Source organism: Tupaia chinensis, unplaced genomic scaffold (assembly GCF_000334495.1).
Source record: "Tupaia chinensis unplaced genomic scaffold, TupChi_1.0 Scaffold000605_1, whole genome shotgun sequence".
NCBI classification, from domain to species: Eukaryota; Metazoa; Chordata; class Mammalia; order Scandentia; family Tupaiidae; genus Tupaia; species Tupaia belangeri.
The window spans coordinates 1,806,378-1,815,808 of NW_006160123.1; the positions used below are offsets into that span (position 1 = coordinate 1,806,378).

Genomic DNA, 9,431 nt, shown 5'->3' on the forward strand with positions numbered 1-9,431 from the left:
GCTGAAGAGCCTGCGCGCGCACCGGACGTCCACGTCACCGCGCACGCGCTCCTACCCGCGCTGAGCCCGCCGCGCAGGCGCAAAAGGAGGCATGAGCAGCAGCTTGTTTGCCCCTCCCCCAACTCCAGGAGGCCAAACGGCCCCAAAGCAGCGACAAGACCCTTGGGACCCGCCCCCGAAGCTGAAGCCGCTGCCTTTCCGGGTCCCAGCAAACCAGAAAAGCCTACTGAAGCTTCTAGAATCAAGAAAGACAAGGCAGGAGGGAAGTACTCAATTTCCTCAGCCTCGCACACGAAGCCTTCACGGAAACTGTGAAATCATCGCCCGCCCGGCCATTCTCGACCGCGCTTTCCACCCTTTCCCTAGGGCTCCTCGCCGGCCCCGCCCCTGCCGCACCCAGCCCCACCCACACCGGGCTCCGCAGACCCCTCGGCTCCCGGAGCCCGCCAAATGAATCCGAGGTCTTCTTCCCCAAAATGCCGTGGCCTTGGACAGCGCCAGCGCGACGGGAAAACTTGAAGCAAAGACCTTGAGGGAAGAGTGGTCGAGTTTGCAACATCTATGACCGAAGAGCACTAGGGAAAAACAAAGGAGGCCAAATGCCCCACTGCGGAGTTGGGACGGAAAGAAAAATTGTCCCTAAATGCCTGATAAAAAGATGAAGCATGCCTCGATAAAACAATGAAACAGAGGAATTTGCACGACAGTTTCATCTGAGCTTTAGTGTCTTGATCCCGTGTATTGAGTTTTTGTTTCTTCAAGCCATTTAGGCTATGAGGTGCAAAGAAAATATTACCGAATTTTATGTCTCGGGCAGTTGCTGAACTAAGTCAACGGACAGTATTTCTTCCAATCAAACATCAAAAATTATCTTTCTCCTTCCCTAAGCCTTATCTTCCTTTCTGCGAACATGCCAGTAAAAAGGGAGTTGGTGGTAGAGAAAACAGACAAGAAACAAGTAGAGGTAGTAGAAGAGCAGAAATTGGGTTGATGTTCCACAACTACTTTCTTGTCACTCTTTTAGAAGAATTAGCAAATACTGAGAACCTACAAACGTGCTGGGAGACTGAATACAAAGCTATTGAGAATGAGAAGATTGAAAGGAAGGAGCCATCAGGTGGCCTTGTGGTTAAAGGCACTGGACTCCCACATGGCTGACTACGTTTTCGTCTCTCCTGAACCTGGTGGCTTGCTTCCTCACTCTCCCTCCCTCTTGCTCTCTCAGGTCAAATATGAAAAAAAGAAAGGGCGGAGCCAAGAGGAGGTGGCTTATCTAACAAGACTGATAGGATCTTTCTCTTCCTTGTGCTCTTCATAAGGATCCCCTTGGGTACATGAGCAGAAAATTGTGCTGGAATAGTCTGGACTGGAAAACGTGCAGGCTAAAATTTGTGGGCTTCTGAAGTTATTCTGACATCCCTAATTCAGGCACTGACAGCAAGAGCAGTCAAGATTCTAGGCAAAAACTGAAAAATAAGTTTCTTTAATACCCCCTTTCCCTGATCCCAAGAACCTCTTTTATAGAAACTTGCCCTGTTAGAATTCCCATCCAGTCCTTCCAAGAATGCCCTCCTCTCTGAGATCCAACATTTCCTCAAAAATTTCCTTTTTTTGAAATAGATATAAAATTTGTGTTGATTTAGCATTAAAATACCTGATCCTTGGGACAAGCAGATAGTGTAATGGTTCATTTCTGGACTCCCATGTAGTCGACCACGTGAGTCCTGGACCCGACAGCTTAAAACCCACAATAGGTGTGTGTTTGTGCAGGAATCCAGAAAATGGAGAAGGGATTGCAGCATGGCCATCTCCTCTGGCAGTGATTTCTCGCTTTCTGTCTCTGGGGAGTGCACTAACCCTATAGCAAAAATCTAAAACAAACAAACAGGAAACACTGATCCTAAGGTATGCGTGACTAGTTAACAACCACTTAATGTCCAAAAAGACAAGTTAATTTAAATGCCATATCTAATTGGGAAATCTGTAAGGACAATTGGAAGGAAAGTGAAGATTCCCTTTTGGTACTTTTTCCCTATTCTAGAAAAATACATTTTGAAATGCCAGATACCATAAAAAACACCATCATCAATCTTTAAAGATTCAGTACTGTATCTACTGGTGGAAGAGAAAAAGGACCCATAGCATTTCCAAGTAGACTCTGCTTAACTTATAAAGGTCAGAAGAGGTATTTTCAAGAATCTGGGAGTCAGCAGGTGGCATAGTGATTAAGGCACTGGACTTCTAAATAGCTGACCATGGTTCAAGTCCTGGGCCCAGAAACTTGAAACTCACACCAGAAACATGTGCATACATGTCCAAAATCCCAAGAGGAGAATGGAGGAGAAGAGATTGTGTCATGGCCATCCCCTCTGGGGGTGGGGGTGATTTCACACTTTTTCTTTCTTTCTCTCTCTCTCTCTCTCTCTCTCTCTCCCATGAGCACTCATGCCCTCTAGCAAAAATCACTGTTAAAAAAATTAAAAAGGAATCTGAGGGTCCTATGAGAAGTTGTAAAATTTTTAGACAGTAATCTAAAAATAATACTGCCAAACCCATTTCAGTGATCTACTTTTGGTTTAGCATCATGCCAAGAAACCATTTATTTTTCTTTTTCCTTTCTTTTTTAATGTTGCTTGCTTTTTCAACTAACCCCTTAAATGGTTACATTCGACTCTTTTTTTTTTTTTTTAGAGAAAGGTTTTTGCTATAAACTGACAAAGACAGAGACAGAAAGCGAGAAATCACCCCCCGGGGGGATGGTCACATGGCAATCCCTTCTCTCCCATTCTCCTCTCAGGATCTTGGGCATGCACGCACATGTGTCCTGAGTGAGTTTAAGCCACCAGGTCCGGGACTTGAACCGCGGTCAACTGACTACATGGGAATCCAGTGACATAGCCATTATGCCAACTGCTGGTCCCATCAACTCTTTTTTTTTTTTTTTTTTTTTTTTTTTTTTTTTTGGTTTTTTTTTGAGCAAAGAAAGAGAAAGACAGGGTACATTCAACTCTTTATAAATTTACGTTTATTTGTTCCATGAAAAAGGGAAACAAAGGGAAGGGACATCATAACAGGGTATTTCCGTAGCAATCCTCCCCCAGCCTCGGCCTGTCAAGATCACAGGTACATATGCACACGCAGTATGTAGAGAAACTCTTGGATGAGAACCGGGGCCCTTCCTGTGTGGCCTCCAATTCACTAAGCATTGTATTACTACTGCACCACCATGGCTAGCCACATTCAAGTTGTAATTCAGTGTTTCTCAAACTGAAATCACGGGTTGTATTCTTTTTTGGGGGGGGGAGAGATTTTCGCTATAGCGCGCGTGTGCTCGCCAGATACACAGACAGAAAGCGAGAAATCACCCCCCAGGGGGGGATGGTCACACTGCAATCCCTTCTCCTCCATTCGCCTCTCGGGATCTTGGGCACGCACGCACACGCGCCCAGCGTGAGTTTTAAGCCACCGGGTCCGGGACGCAAACCGCGGTCGACTACGTGGGAGTCAAGCAACGTAGCCATTACACTAACTGCTGATTCCCACGGGTTGTATTCTTTAGACGGCTGAAGAATTTTATTTAAAAGGCATCCTGGGGGCAGGGGGCCAGCAGGTGGTGTGGGGGGGTAAGGGTGCTAGACTCCCATATGGCCAACCACAGTTGGAGTCCCAGACCTGGCGGCTTGATTTCTAATTTTCTCTCTCTCTCTTTCTCCCTCTCTGGTCAAATTAAAATAAGTAAAAAATGAATAAAGAAAGTTAAATAAAATAATTTAAAGAAAAAAAGGCATTCTGGGGCTGGCAGGTGGTGTGGTGGTTAATAGTGCTGGACTCCCACGGGGCCAACCACGCCTCTCTGGTCAAAAAAAAAATTTTTTTTGAGAGGTTTTCGCTATAGGGAGCGTGCGCTCGCCAGAGAGACAGTGAGACAGAAAGCAAGAAATCACCCCCCCCCCAGGGAATGGCCACACCGCAATCCCTTCTCCTCCATTCTCCTCTCAGGATCTTGGGCACTAACGCACACACGCCTGGCGTGAGTTTAAGCCACCGGGTCCAGGACTCGAACCGTGGTCGACTATGTGGGAGTCCAGCGACATAGCCATTACACTAACTGCTGGTCCCTCTCTGGTCAAATTTTAAAAAGTAAATAAAGTTAATTTTTTTTTTGGGGGGGGGTAGAGGTTTTTGCTATAGGGCGCGTGTGCTCACCAGACAGACAGAGACAGACAGACAGAAAGCGAGAAATCACACTCCCCCTCAGGGGGGATGGCCACGCCGCAATCCCTTCTCCTCCATTCTCCTCTCGGGATCTTGGGCATGCACGCACACACGCCCGGCATGAGTTTAAGCCACCAAGTCCAGGACTCGAACCGTGGTCAACTATGTGGGAATCCAGAGACATAGCCATTACGCTAACTGCTGGTCCCAAAATAAAGTTAAATTTTTTTTAAAAGGCATCCTAATATGATTCGAGATGTAAAAACTCCAGGTTAACTGCTAAAGCTGATACTCCTGAGTTTTACTTATTACTGGCATTCTCTCACCTGTTGGTCCGACAAGGACCAACATAAAAATCTTTTCCTTGATTTTCTTGAACTTTCGAGGAGATTGTACGAATATTACAGAGGAAAGAAAAAGCTTCAGAGAGACTACATGGATTATAAACTATGTGGCCTACAATGTACACAGTTTTGACACTAACTTGTTATACACAGAAACTATCTTTTTTACATGTACATTTTTCCCACTCAACAAGTATTTAAATGCCTCCTATATGCTAAGCATAGGGGAAAGACTGGAACCTCATGCAATGTTCTACATCAGATACCCAAAGAATAAGTACAGCTTAAGTAACAGAATTCACCAAGACATACTATATCCCTTGTCCAGTCTATTCAGATCTTACCTTTATTCTGAATTCTGTGAAGACATAACTCTCTCAAATGACTGAAAATGTTCTTATTTTTCATATGAGTCCATGACCACACCCTGAGACTCCTGGGTTGTGGTCTTATTTATAATATCTTAACATAATAAAGAACATTCACAAAATAAAAGCTATATACGCACTGAGTTACAAGAGACTATTTTTTTTCCCTTTTTTTTTTTAGGTTTTTGTCATAGGGCATGTCTACTCACCAGAGAGAGACAGGGAGAGGCAAGTGAGAAATCACCCCACAGGGGGCATGGCCACACCACAATCCCTTCTCTCCATTCTCCTCTTGGGATTTTGGGCATGTATGTACACATGCCCAGTGTGATTTTCAAGCCACCAAGTCTGGGGCCCAGTGTGAATTTCAAGACACCAAGTCTGGGGCTCAAACCACAACTAACTATGTGAGAGTCCAGCACCTTAACTACCACAACACGTTCTGGCCCCACAAGAGACATTTCTAATCACCAGAGGGCAGTGCCTGTGTTCATGGGGGTGGGGTCCCCACCAGTGGAGTATGGTCGTACTTCAATTACCCTCTCCTCCATTCCCCCAGCATGTCCAGATTTGGGGCACACATGCACATGCACCCAACATGCTTTTCAGGCCTCTGAGGCCAGAATTCAAATCACCGTGAGCCATGTGGGATCAAGCTCCCTTAACCACTAGGTTATGGAGCTGACATGGTAAGCCACTGTCAAGGATCAGTCTCTCTCTCTCTCTCCCCACCCCCTCAGTGACTTAAAAATACTAAGCTCTGGGCTGGTAGGTAGCATGGTGGCTAAGGTGGCCGGATCCCACATGGTCAACTTCATGATTAGAGTCCTAGACCCAGTGGCTTCAAAAATACACCAGGCATGGATGTGTGCATGCCCAAAATCTCCAGAAGAGAATGGAGGAGAAAAGATTATGGCATGGCCATCCACACACCCCCAACTCAGTGGAGTAGATTTCTCACTTTCTCTCTCTCTGTCTCTTTCTAGCAAACACATGTATCATATAGTAAATGGAAAAAAAAAAAAATCCCTAAGTCCTTAGAAGAAATGTCATATCAAGGAACGAAAAAAGAGAACAGAAAGTTTACCTAACTAACCAATGGCTACTCAGAGATTTAAAACAAACATGAGAACAATGTAAAAAAGAAAAAGAAAAAAAAAAGAAAGAAAGAAAATTAAGACTGGGATACAGCAAGTAAACTGCAAGGCTGAGATCAGGCAAAAATCAAGTAGCAACCTGTGACAGAAATATATGCTGGAAAAATTGCTTGCAAAAGCATATAAAAAATAAAATAAATAAATAAAGCTATGGAGAGCCAGTAGGTGGCACAAAAAATCATGCCAAGAGTGTGTGTGCATGACCAAAAGCCCAAGAGGAGAGCAGCATGGCCATCTCCAGGGAGAGGGGTCGGGGGGCGGGGGGGTTTCACCTCTCTCTCTCTCATGCTCTATGGCAAAAACCTAAAAGGAAACTATAAGGGCCAGCAGGTGGCATGGAGGTTAAAGAGCTGGATTCCCACATGACCATGGGGAATCCAGCTGGACAAGTCCTGGACACGGTGGCTTGAAACTCACACCAGGTGCATGTGTGTTCATGCCCAAAATCCTGAGAGGAGAATGGAGGAGAAGAGACTTTGGCATGACCATCCCCCTGGGGGGTGGGGAGGATTGCTCATTTTTCCTCTCAGTTTCTCTCAGGCAAGCAAACATACCTTATGGCAAAAATCTAAAAAAATAATTAAAAAAGATAAAAAAGCTATGAAGACTACTACTGCCTCACAGAAGCGAGCTATTATGGTCAACAAAGTAGTTCTCAGATTAATGGATATCACAAACCAATAAAAATTTTCCCTAAACTATTTAGAGGTCCACCATAAGGTGAACAAAATTTTATCTTACAAAGTATACCATCTACCAAGCAGCTCCATGGAGCAGAGGAAGCCCGATCCCACATGGCAACTGCAGTTCAAGTCCCCAGCCTAGTTAGTCTGAAACATGCCATACACATACAACAGTGACCAAGATCTGATGGGTGGGAAGAAGGGCATGACAGCATGGACAGACCCTGTGGAAGGTGTTCATCTCCCTTTCTCTCCCTGCCCCCTTTCACATGCACACACAAAGCTCTATCATGAATTTAAAAACAAAAAACAAAACAGTGGGCTGGAAGATGGCACGGTGGTTAGGGACTCTGGACTCCCACATGGCTGAGGTTCAAGTCCCATACCTGGTGCCTTGCTTTCTCATTTTCTCTCTCTCTCTCTTACTCTGTCCCTCTCTGGTCAAATTAAAAATAAAGCTAAATGAAATAATTCTATATAAAAAAAAAAAGTATACCACCTACTATAACATGATTTCTTGAAAAGGGACACCTTAAGGGACCAGCAGTTAGTGTAATGGCTATGTCGCTGGACACCCATGTAGTCAACCACGGTTCACATCCCGGACCCGGTGGCTTAAAACTCACGCCGGGCGCGTGTGCGTGCATGCCCAAGATTTCAAGAGGAGAATGGAGGAGAAGGGATTGCAGCATGGCCATCCCCCCGGGGGGGGGGGATTTCTCACTTTCTGTCTCTCTGACTGGCAAGAGCACGTGCCCTATAGCAAAAAACCTCTCCAAAAAAAAAAAAAAAAAAGGACATTTTAAGATTAAAAAAAAACAAAACTGATTAAAAAAAGAAACCTAAGAGACCATTATGAATAGCCATTTTAATACACTTAGATGAAAAATATATATTCAGTATATTATCCCTTATTCTGTGACATACTACTGAAAACAGCAGTCTCCCTAGATAGCAAGGAAAAAAAAAATAGGCCTGGGATAGGGTTTAAGTCACTTTGTCAAGAAGAGTCAGCTTCTCTAAGTAACAGTAAGAGGGGATTTCAAAAGGTTTATGAATAAATAGAAGTGAGTTTTCCTTGTTGCAAAATAATTCTGAGGGTCAGCCAGCAGCATGGTGATTAAAGCAGCATGATCCCACAAGGCCAACTATATGGTTCGAGTCCCAGATCTGGCAGCTTGAAAAACATATCAGGCATGTATGAATGTCCAAGGAGACTGGAGGAGAAAGGATTAAGGCATAGCCAGTCCCCCTGAGGGGTGCTTTCTCACTTTCCCTGTTTACTTCTCTGTGTCTCTGGTGAACTTACAAGCTCTATAGCAAATTCTTTTCAAGTGTGTGTGTGTGTGTGTGTATAGGCCAGCGTGGTGGTTAAGGGTGCTGGACTCCCACATGGTCAACAGTGGTTCAAGTCCCAGACCTGGCAGCTTGCTTTCTTATTTTCCCTCTCTCTTACTCTATCCCTCTCTGGTCAAATTTTTAAAAATAAAACTCAAATAAAATAATTCTTGGGACCAGCAGTTAGTGTAATGGCTATGTGCTGAACTTCCATGTAGTTGACCATGGTTCAAGTCTCGGACCCAGTGGCTTAAACACATGCTGGGTGCGTGTGCGTGCGTGACCAAGATCCTGAGAGGAAAATGGAGGAGAAGGGATTGTGGCATGGCCATCCTCCCAGAAGGTGATTTCTTGCTTTCTGTCTCTCTGTCTCTCTCTGTCTTTCTGGTGAGCACACGCGTCCTATAGCAAAAAACTTCTAAAAAAAAAAAAAATCTTAAATATATATAACATTTTTTAAAATTCATGCAATATTTTTATAATGTACATTTTCCATGAACTTTTTAAAGACCTCACCCCCCCCCATATTGGAGAAGAAGACATCAACCAGAAGATATCCCAATCCAGACCAAAGGACAACTATAGAGTGTTTGGGGTGGGGCGCACACTGAACACAGGTGCTAGCCTTTACACTGGGGAGATCCAGGAAGTTCAATAAAGCTACAGAACAATGTAGTGAAACCAAGGTCAGAGTGAAACACCCACCCAGTCACTGCAAATCTAAAAAACTGTGGAACACATGGTGGCAGTCAAAATATACATGAGCTAGGCATAGAGGTTTGCAATTGTAATCCCTTCTACTCAGGAGGCTGAGGATAACGAGTTTGAGACCAGCCTAGGCAACCCAGCAAGACCCTGTCTCTACAAAAAGAAAATTACATTTAGTTTAAGCTGGGCTCTCAGCATCAAACAAATGGGAAAAGGCAGAAGAAAAATCTGTTTCATTGGAAAAGTAAACAAAATGGGATTTTTAAAGTATATTTCATGAGAGAGATACAGAGAGAGTATGAGAGACAAGCATCCCCAGTAGGGTTTTACACATGATTTCCTCCCCAGCCTTCCTGGCCATCCAGGATCATGGGATGCACATGTATGCCTAGCATGCACAAGTAGACCTGGGTACCAAACCCTGACCTTCCAACTTAGCATCACAGAGCACTGCACTATGTCTGTACCACCTGGCTGGGTCCAACTGGGATTTTGCATGTTTCTTTATTCTTTCTTTTTTTTTAAGAATTTTTTATTTTTTAAATAATAATTTTATTTAACACTATTTATTATTATTATTATTATTATTATTATTATTATTATTATTATTTTCCAGTT

General features: G+C 44.0%; 1 protein-coding gene across 2 annotated transcripts in view; it reads right to left on the minus strand.

The window, feature by feature from the left end:
* The window catches only part of MGA (MAX dimerization protein MGA), a 146,570-nt gene that overhangs the window by 92,163 nt on the left and 44,976 nt on the right, over positions 1-9,431 (minus strand). The window lies entirely within an intron of this gene.